The following is an 18,031-nucleotide window of genomic DNA, read 5'->3' on the forward strand; positions in this document are numbered from 1 at the left end:
ATCACCCAAGTCTTGGTCAAAAAGAATTGTTAATTTCCATATCACCTGTCTGACAAAAGGGACAATCCACATTTTCCAAGACCTGCCAAAGAAAACACTGTGAGCAGGAATCCACCTGTTGCCCCTATACTTAGAATTTCTTTTGCTCTCTTTGATTAGATCTTAATCTTCCTAACTGGGTAAGTCTTTGAGAAAGATTTGCCACACTGTTTGATTTCTAGATAAGGAAGTAGAAAAGGGGAAAAAACCTTGGTCCTGATTCAATACTTATCTATTAACAAAAGAGAGAAAAAAAAAATTTCCTTCAACATTGAAACAACAACAAAAATAATAATATAGTTAACAATAATACTATTAATTTACAGGGCATGTTATCTCAGCAGTTCTGCAGTTGGATACCTTAATATACACATATGCATATATGTGTATATATGCAAATATGTACATTTTTGTGTATGTATATACACACATAAGGAGGGGGAGAGGGAGGAAAAGAAAAAATAAATAAATTCTGTCCTTGGACTTGGGGTCAGAAAGATCTGGAATCAAACCAAACTTAAGGTATTTACTAACAGTATGACTCTAAGCAAGTTATTTAACTTCTCTGTGTTTCATTTTCCTTATCTATAAAACTAGTAGGTTGGACAAGACATCTAAGATGCCTTCTAGTTCTAAATTGTTGATTCTATACACACACACATATGTAAATAATAATATAGTTAGCATTTATATAACATTTAAGCTTTGCAAAGCACTTTACAAATATAATTTCATTTTTCCCTCACAATAATTTTGGAAAATGGGTAGTATTATTACTCCCACATGTATACAAACACATCTACATATACACATTTACAATTTTATAAATTACACATATAGTATATATTCAATATAAAAGAGACAGTGTGGTATACTGGATAGAGAGACACCCTCAGAATCAAGAAGACCTTACTCAGTACAATTCATGCCTTTGGCTCATACTGGTTGAATGACCCTGGATAGGTCAACCTCTTATTCTCACAGGAAACACTTAAGTGTTAGAGCTTACCTATATTTGTAGAGGAAGTAACTTCATCTTAGAGTTCCTTATAGCAATGAAATACACATATAAATATACAAAGAGATTTTGTGTATCAGTCTATATCTGTGTAGAACTTAAAGTATACCAAATTAAAAAAAAAACAACAACAACAAACTTTATGTGTAACATATAGCTAAGGGCAGTCATGATTAACTTTGCTAAAATGAATCCAAGCATTCATATTTGAGATTTGTATAACCAGATTTCTGCTGGTGTGCCCAAAATAAAATTCAAAGAATCACATTTTCTTTCTGGTATTCTGAGAGTGTTTTCATATTAAAAAACAAAAACAAAAACAAAAACTAATCATGAACTTTTAAATAATGTTTTCAAAACTTGAAGGTGGAGTGGTAGGTAATTTGGTCCCTGGGGTCAAGTAAGCAGAATTCTGATGCCAAAGAGGAAAGTCTGGTGAGTAATCAATCAATCAATCAATCAATCAATCAATCAATCTTTGTTGGTATCTACTGTGTGCCAGTCATTGTGCTAAGTACTGGGCAGGCTTCTGAGAGGCAAAAATGGCATTTATGTAGGGACAGGATCCCAGAAAAAGGTCTCATTGCTGGAGTGAGGGCATATTAATCAAAAGGTTGAAAGGGGGGAGAAAGTTGGGGCAGGTTGCATTCATTAGTAGTCAGGAAAGACTAGGTGACGAAGATTCATGGGAGACCTCAGCACCTGCAGACGAGAGCTCATCTTCAGGAAATTACACGGAGGTTCAGAGGATAAGTATGCTCAGCTGCAGCTGCAGCTAAGTGTTCTAAAGGTTAGACTGAATAGGAACCATAAGGTGACAATCTAAAGAGTATCAAGGGGTGTAGGAGAGGGGAAGAAATGGCAACATCCAGGGATTTTCCATGAAAACCAGAAATCCACCAAGAGAAAATTCTGTCTCTCATCATCCCTATTTGTGTTGGCTTTCCTGGCTAACATGTGAGTGAAAATTCCCTGGGTTTTAGTTTCCTATTTTTAATAGACGGGGATTGGATTAGATGCACCCTAAGGTCCCCTTCAGCGCTGACATCTCTATAATTTGATAATTCTGTTCTAATGTGAATTGGAAAGTAACCTATCACAATAATAATATGAAATTTTCAAGACTTTCCCAAGTGTTTCTTCCTAAATCCTAATAAAGTCTGGCTTTATATGTGAGCAAACTATGAGGTTTTCTTATTTGGTGCAATTTGCAGGGTGTCCCTATATCTGTTTACACAGAGAGGTGGCACCATGTGTAGAGAGAGCTTTGTCCAAGGTCTGCTTCCAACACATATTAGCTGTTTGACTGAATAACTAACTTAACCTCTCAGTGCCCCCAAGAAACACTATAAAATGCAGCTTCTGCTTCACCAAAGAGAGAGGAGTGTCTTCACTGGGAATTCCCTAACAATCAATCAACAAGCGTTTACTGGTCACTTGTCAATAAAAATCACAGGTCCTGCCAAAATCTATATCTACAGATAGTTAGATGGCAGAGCTAGGAGGCATTCTATGTATGTGTGAATACTGTTTTTGTTACACATTGTTCTTACTATATAGAGACATACACTGATATACACACATGTGCATGTGTGTGTGTATGTATTTTAAATTTGTGTTTACCTGCCACATATGATTATTGCTTTCTATTTAGAAATGGTGTTCACATAGGAGTTATACTGTGGTGATATTTGTGTGTACTACATGTAATATGTGAAGATATTTATATGTATGTCTACATATGTGTGTGTGTGTCTGTGTGTATGTATGTATATAAAGGGACAAGAACTCTTTCTGTTGAGGCTAATTGAAGTTTCAGGGTAATTTTTGTGGCCTTGGTACTGGCTTCCAGGAGAATAATGGAACCTGAAAGGAATTCACACCCCTTCTCATAACTGTCAGGGCAGTCTATGAAACTAGCTCTTTGAGAAGTAATGAGCGAGTCTGGTGAAGACAAAAGAGAAGCAAAGTGGAACCAAGATGGCGGAATAGAAGGACAGCCTGCTCTAGCTCTCCCCACAGCCCATAAAATATCTGTAAAGAAACGACTCTAAGAAAATTTTAGAGCAGCATAAGCCACAAAATGACAGAGTGAAAGAGATTTCCAGCCCAAAACAGACTGGAAGACTGATAGGAAAGGTCTATCTCCACAGGCTCAGAGAGGAGCGGAGCCCAGCCTTGGCCCCATGTCATGGCAGGGACAGGACTGGAGCAGGCTTCATGGCATGGAATCATAGGTAGCAGCTTCAGTTTCTAGATTTCTCAACACACAAGTGCCAAAGACAGCTTCAAAGGGCAGTAAGAAAGTTCTTTCTCCTGGATGAGAAGGAGGAATGGGTTCAGCCCCAGCCCCTAGCCACAGGGTGACTGCAGTCACTGTGGCAGCAGCTCCACTTTTGGAGCCCTTAGCCTAAAGACCCTGAGGAGCAGCGATCTGAATGTCAACCTTTAGTGGAGATCCTGGGGTGAGGAAGAACACTGTCGCTGGCGTGGTGGAGCTGGTGGTGGCTGTGGAGAGGGAATCCTACTCACAGATTCTGGGCAGAAAAGAGTGTTTGTGGTTGCTTACAGACCAGAGTGCAGGCCAGGAGAGGGATAAACTCCTCTTCCTTTATTGTGCTGCCTTGGAGGAACAGAGAACTTACAGGTCCCTAGAATATATCCTCCACTTGACAAAGGACTCAAAAGTCAAGTACCTAGCTGGGAAAATACCCCAAAAAGGGAAAAAAATAAGACTATAGAAAGTTGCTTTCTTGGTGAACAGGTATTTTCTTCCATCCTTTTGGATGAGGAAGAACAAAGCATACCATCAGAGGAAGACATAAAAGTCAAAGGGGAAGAGGATACGAGAGGGAAGATAATAGAAGGGACAGCAAATTGGGGAAAGGGATAATCAGAAGCAAACACTATTGTGGAAGGACAGGTCAAGGGAGAGAATGGAATAAATAAAAGGCAGGACAGGACAGAGGGAAATGTGGTTAGTGTTTTCAATATAAAAATTAAGGAAGTACTTTGCATTGTTATGTATGTATGACCTATATTGAATTGACCTATATTGAATTGCTTGTTTTCTCAATGAGGGTGGGTGGGGAGGGAGGGAGAGAATATGAACTCAAAGCTTTAAGAATGAATGTTTAAATTTGTTTTAGCTTGCAACTGAAAAGTAAGCTATACAGGCAATGGAGCATGGAAATCTATTTTGCCCTACAGGAAAATAGAGGGGAAGGGGGATGGAAGAAGGGTAGATAATAGAAGGGAGGACAGACTGGAGGAAGTGGCGGATGGGGTGCATGATGTCCTGTGGTAGGGGTTGGGGAGATATGGGGAGAAAATTTTGAAGTCAAATTCTTATAGAAGTGAATGTTAAGAACTGAAAAATAAATGAATTATATATTTAAAAAAGAGAGGGTAAAACAGCCATCTGAGGGACCCTTTGATGTTCTGTTTGATGGGGAAAGATAAAGATGGGAAAAGCAACAGAATTAGTTTAAGTATATCCACAGGAGGTCTGTGCTAGAGGCAACACAATTTTGAAAATCTCAAAACTTGTTACGCCAAAAAATAAAATAAAATACAGAAGTGACTGTAAGAATATCAGTAATCAACAAACAACCTCAATCAATCAGTCAATAAGCATGTGTCCCTGATATGTTAAGCAAACTCTTATAGGCCATAGGGATAGAAATACCATAAATGAAATAATCTGTACTCATAAGGATCTTACATTTTATTATTTTTAGTTTTTTTAAGATTGACATTTATTTATTTTTAGTTTTCAACATCTATTTCCACAAGATTTTGAGTTCCAAATTTTCTCCCAATTTTTCACTCCCCCGCCACAAGATGGCATGCATTATGATTACCCCTTCCCCCAGTATGCCCTCTCTTTTATCACGTCCCCACACATTCTTATAGCCTTCCCTTTTACTTTCTTGAAGACAGCTTTCTATACCTCATTGCCTGTACATCTTATTTCCCAGTTGTATGTAAAAACAATTTTTAACATTTATTTTTAAAACTTTGAGTTCCAAATTCTCTCCCTTCTTCCCTCCCCACCCACCCTCATTGAGAAGGCAAGCAATTCAATATACACTTACACTGATTACACAAAACACTTCTATAAGTCATGTTGAGAAAGACCAACTATAATTTCCCTCCATCCTACCCCACCCCATTTTATATTTTCAACTTTGACCCAGTCATTTTAAAAAAATGTTTCATGCTGACTGCCCCCTTCCCCCATCTTCCCCTGCTTCTGTCATCTCCTCCTTATCCCCTTCCCCTCTATTTTCCTGTAGGGTAAGATACCCAATTGAGAACGTATATGCTATTCCCTCCTTAAGCCAAATCCAAAGAGAATAAGATTTGTTCATTCCTTCTCACCTCCCCCTTCTTCCCCTCCATTATAAAATCTTTTTCTTGCCTCTTTTATGTGAGATAATTTGCACCATTTTATTTTTCCCTTTCTCAGCCAAATATATTTCTCTCTCATCTGTTAATTTTATTTTTAGATAACATTCCTTCATATTCAACTCACTCTTTGCTCTCTCTCTCTCTCTCTCTCTCTCTCTTTCTCTCTTTCTTTCTCAATGTATCTATATTTCCTCCAATGACCCTAATACTGAAAAAGGTCTCAGGAGTTAAAAATATCTTACAATGTAGGAGTGTAATCAGTTCAATGTTAATAAGTCCCTTATGATTTCTCTGTTTACTTTTTCATGCTTCTCTTGATTCTTGATTTTGAAGTCAGATTTTCTATTCAGTTCTGATCTTTTCATAAAGAATGCTTGGAAGTTCTTTATTTCATGGAATACATATTTTTTTCCTTAAGTATTATATTCTGTTATGCTGGGTAGGTGATTCTTGATTTTAATCGTGGCTCCTCTGACGTCTGGAATATCATATTCCAAACCTTTCAACTTCTTATTGTAGAAGTTGCTAGATCTTGTGTTATCCTCATTGTATTTCCACAAGACTCGAATTGTTCCTTACTGACTGCTTGAAATATTTTCTCCTTGACCTGGCAACTCTGGAAATTGGCTACAATATTCCCAGCAGTTTTCCTTCTGGGATTATTTTCAGGAGGTAATCAGTGGATTATTTCCATTTCTTTTTTACCCTCTGGTTCTAGAATATCAAGACAATTTTCCTTGATAATTTCTTGAAAGATTATATCTAGACTCTTTTTTTGATCATGGCTTTCAGATAGTTCAATAATTTTTAAATTGACTTTACTGGATCTATTTTCCAGTGATATATTTTTTCAATATTTTGAGTCTGTTTTGTAGCTTCTGGATTTCTCATAAGGTCACTAGCTTCATTTGCTCCATTCTAATTTTTAAGGAATTATTATGTTCAGTGAGCTTTTGGACCCCCTTTTCCATTTGGCCAATTTTTGTTTTAAGGCATTGTTTTCCTCGTTGGCTGTTCAGACCTCTTTTGCCATTTGGGTTAGTCTATTTTTAAGGTGTTATTTTCTTCAGTATTTGGGAGGGGGAATCTCCTTTAGGAAGCTGTTGACTCATTTTTCATGATTTCTTTGCATCATTCACATTTCTCTTCGCAATTTTTCCTCTACTTCTCTTACTTTTTGAGTTCCTCCATGGCCTGTGACCAATTCATATTCCTCTTGGAAGTTTTTGGTGTAGGAGTTTTGACTCTGCTGTCCTCTGTTTGTATGCCTTGATATTCTTTGTTAGCAAAGTGAGATTCTATTGTCTGAGTTTTTTATGATGTTTACTCATCTTCCCAGCCAAACCACTTGACTTTCTCTTTCTCAAGGTAGAACTCTGCTTGCAGTGGGGGTGGGTATAATGTCCCAGGCATTAGGGATTTTGTATTAGCCACTTGATCCCCCACCATCTGTGGGCTCAGAGCTACTTTCTCTGGGAAGGCCTTCTTTCCAGGGGAAGAAATCTCATCATGAGCATTTGAAAAAGAGGTTGCTTTCTGGGAGACTTAAACCCAGACCTATCTCTTTTCCTCTAAAGTCCCTTAGTCTTGTCATGAACCTTTATGAAGGCTCAAGAGACATAGTTCTTGGGTAATGTAAGCAATTTTTTAATAAGGCCAACAGGTTGTTAATAAGAGGATGTTCATTTGGCCATCAAGATCTTGCATTTTAACTACCAACCAATACTTCTCCTTTCATAAAATTTTTATGTGTACCTGTGTGCTTTGTGAGGGAATTCTTGATGAGATCTATGATAAGAGGTAGACTTTCAGGACAAGTGATATTCTATAGTAGGCCACATCTTTCCCATTGCACTATTACAGAAAGGTGTAGAGAATGTGAGATTCCATTGTGCTAATTGTATGCTGATTATAGACTAACAAACATTGATTTGGTATGGCAAAATGCAACCTTAAAAGCTCTTTTTTCAGGTGAGTAATTCAAGTGCATATGTCAAGATTACATAAAAAAATTATATAGAATTTCTTGAAACTAACAACAGAGATGACTTTTCCCCCCATAGCGCTTTGATTACTAAAAACAAGTAAGACATAAAAGTAGAATATGTACACTCACTAGGAGTATTTGTCACTGCCATGATGGAGATCCAGAACAGGGTGCAAGTGGAAGAGAAATTTCCCAAAGATGATGGGGTCCTTCAGATGCTCCTGCCATTTGCAGAAAACACTATGATGATGCCAGCAAACCCCAGGATATTACAAATGCTCTTACATGAGATGAGATTCATGAAGGAATTTGGCTTCACTTGACAACACAAAGGGGAAAAATGAATGGTTAAAACATGCCTATAAAAATCTTTAAAATGTATCTATGGTCGAGATTCAACATTCAGTTGAAAGAACAACCCATAGAGCTACTTCATCTATCTTTCTATCTATCTATCAATCTATCACAATCATAATAATGTGCTATTTTAATTTTTTCTCAAGTTTTTCTACCTAAATCCTAACAAAAACTGATCTGGTATACATGCAAATAGATAATAAAATAGTCCCCAACTTTAGAAGGGGGAGGAGATCAAGCTAGAATCCCTCTGGGAAATTGAAAAGGGCTTCTAGTTACCCCAGATTTTTTTTTTCTAGAAACAAAATTCATTTTAAAAATCACAAATATTCTTCTTATGGTGCCATATCACTAGTTGTATGGCTAAGAGACGTGGAAAACTTGCAGTTTATGAAGAATTGAAATTAGACATATTGGAAGGGTGAGGAAGAGGAGCATAATGGTTGTGAGTAGACTGTAGTACATTAAAAAAATTACATATAATTATATATAATAATTTTATATAGCATACAAAACATTACATACATAGCATATAATTATAAATGATACATAATTATTACGCATTACAATGTGTAATTGGAATATATCATTCAATAATTCTAATATATAATTACATGTAATATAATTATAAAGAAATAATTCTATTAAATTCTGTTTTATAAGTATTATCAAAGAAATATATGACTGGAAAAAATATATATGGTCAAGTCCGAGAGTGAATGCAATAGATAACCTGCATGTCCTTGGAATTCACGCAATCTGGCATGTGATGAGAGTGATGGACAGGTGGACTGGTAAAATACAATACCACATAATCAATGATTCTGTCAGCATTACAATATTTCTTTGTATATTGAAGACATTTTCCCAGTTTTTAAGAGTATTATTTAAAAATGTATATAACCCCAAGAGCATTGAGTCTGGGCGTGGAGTGGAGAGGAGGGGTGGTTTAGAAATGTCTTAAATGAACACCTTAGTTATCCCTGAGACCTCAGAAAGGATTAGTTTACAGTCTGCTGAAGGGCTAGCTGAAGGCAATGACCTGAGGGAAGGAGGGAGGACAAATTCTACCTACTTAATAATTTTGCCTGTGGCCTGCCCTGACTGTGGTTCACTGGCAGAATTGGGCTTCTTTTCCTCATCTACTTCAGTCCTTTATCAAGAAAGCCCCATAGCCAATAATTCAATGGAGAATTTGTTGTATTGATTTAGATTTCAGCTGGCATCTTCTGAACTACAAGTAAGGAAAAAAAAAAGGCTTACATTCTGTGGAACCGATGGAGAGTCTCTTCCTGCATGCTTATTTTACTGTTCCTGGTTATGACTTATGGAAACAAAGAAGGCTGTTTTCATGATACTTAAATGTAGGTAAGTTTCTGAGCAAAAAAAAAAAAAAAAACCACGCATTATTTTTCTTCACTACTCAAACTGTTGCTTCCTCTTATATAAACACATAAAAAGCACTGGGAAATGATCTGAGATTAGGAAGTCTTCATAGAAAAAAAACAGGGTGAATCAAGGATCTAGAACAGGGGTCAGAAACCTGCAGCCTTGAGGACACATGTGGCCCTCTAGGTCCTTAGGGGAGACCCTTCAATTGAATTTCAAAGGGCAGCACTTGAGGACCTAAAGAGCCATATCTGGCCTCAAGGCTGCAGTTTCCCCACCCCTGATATAGAAGAATAAGGTGGCAACAAAAGCTTCCATTTCCCTAAGGAGATGCATTTCATTTTCTAAAAGCATTCACATCACTTGAAGTCAGTTGTGCCTGTTAAATGATTTTCCAGATTTTAAGGACCAACTGCTGGAGTAAAAGAAGTAATGTACAGTAGTGGAGGGCATCTTGAGCTCAGAGGTCTGGGGGCCAACCTCAATTTGTTGCTCATTGTTTGGATAATCTTGGGTGAGTTACTCTCTCTGTGTAGATGCCTTGTCCTCATCTTTAAAATGAAAGATTGAGACTTATCAACTTATTTAATATTACGAAGCTGGTGCCTTCTCTACACCTATGCTCAGGATGATAAAGAGAACCTTCAAAATTAGACAAAGAAAATGAATGCTATCCACCTCTAGTGATTCACTTAGAAACAAAGCACACAAATGACAGCAGTATGACTGATAAGGGGAGCATAAAAAGCATTGTGAATAATTATGAAGTGCTGGGCAAAAGGTTGAAGAACCTTTTGTTCATCACTACTTCCAATCAAAGGTGCTGGCTTCAGAGGAGAGAACCACATGTAAGTAAACAACTGCTTAAGAAGATAAGGTCTTAAAATGAGGTTTTCAAAATCTTGGAATGATGGAATGAAGGAGGGCAGCAAACAAGGGTTGGTAAATATGTTTCTGCTTAGACTCTTATAAATAAAATTTAGAGGGTTTATATAGTGAATTATTTGTTTCTACTAAGCTAGATATCATTGAGATTATCTGCAATATGAAAAGAATAGGAAGAAAAACAAGGAGAAACAGGCGAAAATCTGAAGATGGGAGACTACAATAAAGTGCATGACTTTAAAAACAATGAAACCCATGACTTCAAAAGTGAATAGTTAACAAGCAAGGTGAACAAGTGGTAATTATGTAAAGATGTAAATTTGATGATAAAGATGTAAATTTGATGATATCATGACTAAAATATGGCGCCAAAATGACATAGCCTATTCTAAAGAGGCATCAAATCAAAAAGGTGGAAAGGAAAGAAATATGTGTTATATTTTAATATGATAAGCTCACGTTCATGTGGAGTATTAATAATAATATGAATAGCTATAGTTACAGGGTATTTTAAAGTTTGTAAAGAGCTTTATATGCATTATCTCATTTATAAGTGAGAAAAGTGAGTGACTTGGCAAGGTCACATAACTTGTAAATGAGAAACATATTGGAGAATATTTGAATGAAGATAACCAGTCTAGCACATATTCATGATATAATTTTGATGGGAAACTTCACTTTTCTAGCTCTGTCTCAGAGATTTCTCTGTGTGGCAAAGGTTAAATGTCCTTACCCCATTTGACAACCTAGAATTTAGTTTGCTCAGGGGAGCCCTATCTATAACATTAAAGATGGTTTACCCCCCTCCTCATATTTATTTTTTCTATATCTATCTAGATATAGATTGATGTAGTCATATCTATAGATATGTAGGTAGATATAGTTATATCTATGTCTGCATATCTAATTGTTTATACATTGTCTCCCCCAAAAGAATATAAATTTCTTGTAGGCATGGATTCTTTCACCTTTATCTTCCTATTCTCTGAACCTAGCACAGTGCCTGATTCATAGTAGGCTCTTAATAGATAGCAGGTGATTAAAAGAATGATTGATTGATGGCTCTAAAAAGGATCTGCAGGCCTTAGTGGATGCAAGCCCATTATGAGAAAGTAGGTATTGTGTGGCAACCAAAAAAAATCTATTCAATCTCAAGGAACATTAAAGTTCTTTACTAAGAGAAGTAATAACTCAGATATATTCTACCCTGGTCGCTACTCATCCATAGGATTACATTCAGTTCTGGCTACCACATTTAAGAAAGATATTGGTCATCCAGGTCATCCAGAATGAATTAGGTTGGTTAGTGGTCTTGACATCATACCAGAAGAATGGTAGTTGAATTAAATAAGAATATTTTATTCTGAGAAGACTTGGAGGTAGGTGGAGTGAAATAATTATATTGAAGTATTAGAGGAAATGTTATGCAGAAGGAATAAACTTATTCTTCTTCACCTTTGAGGGTACAACTAAGAGGGATGGGGGAATGTGGTTGAGAAGTGGAATTTGGCTGATACAAAGGAAGACTTTTTCACAAGTAGAGTTACCTCAAAGTGGAATAATCTGCCTCTGAAAGTAACGGGTTTGCCCATGCCTATAACTGTATGACATCTTTTTTGGAGATTGCTATTCAAATATAGTTAAATTAAATGGCCAATAGGTTCATTCGAAATGAGAGTCAGTTATCCTGGGCTGCCCAAGGTCAACTCTAAATCCTATAAAGAATTTCCAATGTTTGTTATAATCTACTTAAATATTATGTTATTATAGTTAGACTAGAATGAAGAATAAGATTTCTTAGAGATTCTTCGTAGCTAATACTGAAGATATAAAATTTCCCCATCTAAGATGAAAACTTTGGAGATCTGCTTTCTCATGCTTCATCTGAGTAACTGCCCAATCTATTTGCCACTATTTTCATAATTAGCACATATTCTTAATTCAATATGTTTTAATAACATATAATACATGTTGACCCATAAACCTGCTTTCAGGTTTATACATAAATATATACATTCATAGACATAAAATTTTTAATGTGAATAGTTAGTTCTCGATTAATGTGAATAATGAATCCCCTAAGATGGATGCATGTATTTGAACCTGCACCATTAAAAGTTATAATTATAGAAAATATGGTAATTGGTTCCCTGAATGCAAATGTAAAGTACAAATATCAATAATGTTACCAGTTGTGAGTATGCACTATTTGCACTAATTGGGACCTAGCTAGGTTCTACTCAGGCATCAAAAATATCCTTGATGAGGATATGCAAATAGAATCATTAGGCCACTGATATTTTGTAGCCGACTATATCTTTATAGTCTCACAAATGATCGAGAGTTATTGACGATGGAAGGTCATACTGCACATATTGTTAACTATGTAAAAGGATTTGATTTGTTAGAGCCAAACACTCCTCTCCAAAAAAGTATCTTCCTTGCACCTATCAAAGTTGCACAAAATATTTTGAATTTTTAAAATTGCTATTGTTTGCTTTTATTTCCCAATATATCTCATTTGTTTCCCCCTTCATTATTAGGAAGAATTAAATGGGAGGGACGAGTTCAGCAAAAGCAAACAATATACAGAAAGTCTGGCGCTAAGTTTAGTGTTTCACACTCACAGTCTTCCACCTCTTTAAAGAATTGATGAAAATATCTTCTTTGATTTGGGGTCAAACTTGGTTATCATAAGTTTGCAGCGTTCTTTTTTTATTGTTTTTCTTTCTATTGTTGTTATTTTCACTTATTTTGTTAGGGGGTACAGTAGATAGAACACCAGCCTTTCAGTCAGGTAGATCTGAGTCTTTTAGCTTTAGTCTTTAGTCATTTAGCCCTGTTTGTATCAGTTTCCTCGTCTGTAAAATGAACTGGAGAAGGAAATGGAAAATCATTCTAGTATCACAAAGAGTCGGACATGACTGAAAGAACTGAACAACAAGAATTGTGTGTGTTGTTTTCCTGGTTCTACTAATTCAATTTTACATGACTTCATACAGGTTATCCCATTCTCCCTATTTTTCATATCCTAATGTTTAATGGCACAGCAATAGTTTATTATATTCATATATTTCTCAAAATATAGAACAGAAATATTTTTGATGATATTCTGATCGTTAACATTGAGACATAAAACTAGTCAAATATTTCTCAAGAGTGTTTGCCATTATCATGAAGAATATCCTACAGAATTCAACTGGGATGTTTTATAGGCACCATATATACCATATAGGTGCCTCTTTATGAATGGCACTGTGCTCATTGCATTAACCTCCAGAACATTTCAGACATTCCTAAATAAAAATCCATTAACATGGGAATTCTTATTCCAACAGGAAAGAAATGCAGATGAAGAATATCTGTATTCCAGATTAAGAGCAGTTAAAGAAGAGAAAAATAAAGCTAGTTCATTGATACATCAATCTTAGACTTTACAATTGGGCACAGAGTTTAATAAGAGTCCAACAGATTAAATGAATTTTGAGAAATTACTCAATTCTTTTAATGACTCTAAGCTTGTCAATGAAATAAGGGCTCATCTTTACTACTACAACTACTATTAATGATTTTAATTTTATTTTCAGCTCTGAAATCTGTCCCAAATTAAGAAACCAAGAAAAAGAAAATTTTTTATGTATCATCAAGCAAAACAAATTTCCACATTAGTCATGCCACATATGTATGTGAGTATGTCCACACACACACACACACACACACACACACACACACACATTCATCTATCTGCACTCTACACCTACCATTTCTTTATCTAAAGGTGGTTAGAAAATTTCATGATGAGCTTTCTGGAATTGTGTTTTGTCATTGTGCAGACCAGAGTTTCTAAGTCTTTCACAGCTGTTTTGCTGTACAGTTGTGTTGTTATTGCATGAACTGCTCTCTTGATTCTGCCCACATCACTTTGTTTCAATTCATGCAATTATTCCCAGGTTATTCTGAAACATTCTCCTCCACTATTTCTCATAACACAGTAGTATTCCACTGCATCAGTGTACCACAACTTATTCAGTCATTCCCTAATTGAGGGACTTTCTCTCAGTATTCAATTATTTCTCAGGGTAAAAAGAGCTACTATAAATATTTTTGTACAACTGCATCCTTTCCCTCTTTCTTTCATTTTTGAGGTACCAACTTGGAAGCAGTTATCACTGAGTCAAAGGATATGTAGACTTTACATAGTTCCAACTTGTTTTCTAGGTGCAGAGCCAAAGATAGCAGAGAGTAGACAACAACTCATTTGAACTCTTCCAGCATTCCCCTTCACACAACTTTAAAATAACACATTAAATCAAATTCCAGAGTGGCAAAGCCAATAAAATGATGAGATGATACATATTTTTTTCTAGGCCAAGACAGCTTAGGAGGTTGATCAGGGTAGTTAGCTCAGCAACACTGCCACTGCAATACCAGAAACAAGCCTTGGAAGTGATTGTGGTAGCAGCAGTGACAGCAGCAACAGCTTTGGGAACTCTCAGTAAGGGGGTCAAGCAACTGGTCAGAAAGAGATTACAAGTGAATCTGCTGGCACTGGGTTCAGGACCCTGTTGCATTATCAGTATGCAGTAACTGACCGCAGTTCCAGGGTTAAGAGGAATAACACGAGTGTAGTTAGAAGGAGTCTACATAGACAGAGGCAACAGGTGTGAATTGAAAAACAGGGATGTATTGGAAAAGAGAAAAGGAAAAAGAAGAACAGGGAAAATTATTTTGAGGCACACAAGGAAAAGTCTTTACAATAAAGGGGAAATTGGAGGAGGTGAAAGGCTTAAGCTTTACTCTAATTGGAATTAACTCAAAGAAGGAATAACATATACATTCAAGTATAGAAATATACCTCACCAAAATAAGAAAGTAGGAAGGAAAAGGAATAAGAGGAGGGGGAGAGGATGATGGAAGTGTGGGAGGATTAAGGGAGTGGGAGGTCAGAAGCAAAATAGGCTTATGAAGAGAGATAGGGTAAAGAGAGAGAACGAGCAGGATAAACAAAGAAAAAATAGGATGGAGGGAAATATACAGTAATCATTACTTGAATGTGAATGGGATAAACTCACCCATAAAATGCAAAAGGAAAGCCAAATGGATTAGAAACCATAATCGAGCAATATGTTGTTTACAAGAAACATGCTTGAAACAAAGAGACACAGAGGGAGTAAAAATAAGGGTCTGGAGCAGAACCTATTATGCTTCAGGTGAGGTTAAAAAAAAAGCTTGAGTAGCAATCAATCTCAAAGTAAAAGCAAAAATAGTCCCAATTAAGACAGAGAAGCAAGGAAAATGCAAATGCTAAAATATACCATAGAAAATGAAGAAATATCAATGTCAAATATGCACCAAATGGCAAAGCATTCAGATTCTTGAAGGAAAAGTTAAATGAGCTACAGGAGGAAATAGTAGAATTATATCAATGGAGTACCTCAGCATTCCCTTCTCAGAACTAAATAAATCTTTCCACAAAATAAATGAGAGAAGTTAAGGAGAGGAATAGAATGTTATAAAAGTTAAATATGACAGACCTCTGGAGGAAAATTAAATGGGAAAAGCAAAGAGTATATCTTTTTTCTCAGCTATAAATGACACTTTCACAGAACTTGACTATGTATTAGAATATTAAAAATCTCACAAACAAATGCAGAAAAGCAGCAATAATAAATACGATCTTTTCAGAACATAATGCAATAAAAATTACATTCAATAAAATGCCATTGAAAAATATATTTAATTGGAAATCAAATAATGTAATCCTAAAGAATAAGTGTGTCAAAGAACAAATCATAGAAACAATAAATGATTTTATTGAAGAGAATGACAACAATGAGAGAAAATAACAAAATTTATGGGATACAGCCAAGGCAGTACTTAGGGAAAACAATCTAAATCTCTAAATCAATAAAATAGAAAAAAAGAAGAACAATGAATTAGGTATGCAATTTAAAAAAAAAAAAACTAGAAAAAGAACAAATTAAAAATCCCCAGTCAAACACCAAGTTAGAAATTCTGAAAATCAAAGGCGCTATTAAAAAAATTGAAAGTAAGAAACTAATTGAACTAGTAAATAAAACTAGGAGGTGGTTTTACGGGGGAAAAGGCTAAAGTAAATAAAACATTGCTTAATTTGATTTTAAAAAAGAAGAAAGCCAAATTATCAACATAAAAAAGGAAAAAGGGTAAATGGACAATCAATGAAACTGAAATTAAAGCAATTATTAGGAGTGATTTTGCCTAATTATATACCAGTAGATCTGACAAACTAAGTCAAATAGAGGGATATTTGGAAAAAATATATATATAAATTGCCAAAATTAACAGAAGAAGAAATAGAATACTTAAATAACTCTTATCTTAGAAAATGAAATCAAACAAGCCATAAATGAGCCCTCTAAGAAAATAATCCCCCCAGATCACATGGATTCACAAGTGAATTTTACCAAACATTTAAAGAACAATTAATTCTAATACTATATAAAGTATTTAGGAAAACAGGCAAAGAAGGAGTCCTATCAAAATCCTCTTGTTGAAATCTAAACCAGGAAGAGTCAAAACAGAGAAAGGAAACTAATGACTAATTTCTCTAACATATTGATGAAAAAAATGATACTAGTAAGGAGATTACAGAAATATATCACAAAGATCATGTTATGACCAGATCAAGAAATAGAGTGGTAGATTAGAGGAATAGATTAGTTATGTAATATACATAATAACTGGGTAGTTAGGTGGTGCAATGGAGAGTGCCAACTGTGGAATCAGTAATACCTGAGTTCAAGTCCAACCTTGGAGACTTATTAGCTGTGTAATCTCAGTCAAGTCACTTAACCCTATTAGCCTCAGTTCCTCATTTGAAAAATTAGCTAAAGAAGGAAATTGCAAGTATCTTTGCCAAGTAAATCCCAAATAAACTCCCAGAGTTGGATACAACTGAAATAACTCAACAACAACACAACAACAACAACATCCTCATCATCATCAACAAAAACAACAAGAAAAAACAACATGACAGTAAATGACCATAGAAATCTATTTTTTGGTAAGCCTAAAGATCCAAACTTTGGGGAAAAATACTCACTATTTGACAAAAAATGCTGAGAAAATTGGAAAACAATTTGGCAACAGCTAGATGTAGAACATCATCTCACACCATACGCCAAGATAAGGTCAAAATAGGTATATAATTTAGACATACAGGGAGTAATGAATAAATTAGGAATGTATGGGAAATTTTATCTGTCTTATCTGTGGATAAGGGAAAGATTTATGACAAAACAAGAGACAGAGAGGACCATGTGATTTAAAATAATAGTTTTTATTACATTAAGTTTTTCACACAAAAAAATGCAGCTAAAATCAAAAGGAAACTAGGGGAAAATAATACCAACTTTCTCTGGTAGCCTTATTTCTCAAATTTATATAGAACTGAGTCAAATTTATAGGAATACAAGTCATTCCACAATTGATGACTGGTCAAAATTATCAACAGGCAGTTTTCAGAAAAAGAAATCAAAACTATATGTAGTCATATGAAAAAAAATGCTCTAAATAGTTATTGGTTAGAAATATGCAAATTACAACTATTCTGAGGTACTACCTCCCAACTATCAAATTGACTATAATGACCAAAATAAAGAAAAGAAAATTACAAATGTTGGAGGAAATGTGTGGGGGAAATGGGACACTAATGCATTATTGGTGGAATTGGGAACTGGTCCAACCATTCTGTAGAACAATTTGGAGCTATGCCAAAAGTGCTATGAAGTTTTGAGAACCCTTTGACCTATCAATACTATCCCTAGGTCTGCATTCCAAAGAGATAAAGGAAAGAGGGCCTATATGTATAAGAATATTTATAGCAGTTTTTTTCAGTAGTGGCAAAAAATTGGAAATTGAGGGAATACTCATCAATTGGAAATAGCTGAACAAATTGTGGC

The sequence above is a fragment of the Notamacropus eugenii genome, chromosome 6 (assembly GCF_028372415.1).
Source record: "Notamacropus eugenii isolate mMacEug1 chromosome 6, mMacEug1.pri_v2, whole genome shotgun sequence".
Taxonomy (NCBI): domain Eukaryota; kingdom Metazoa; phylum Chordata; class Mammalia; order Diprotodontia; family Macropodidae; genus Notamacropus; species Notamacropus eugenii.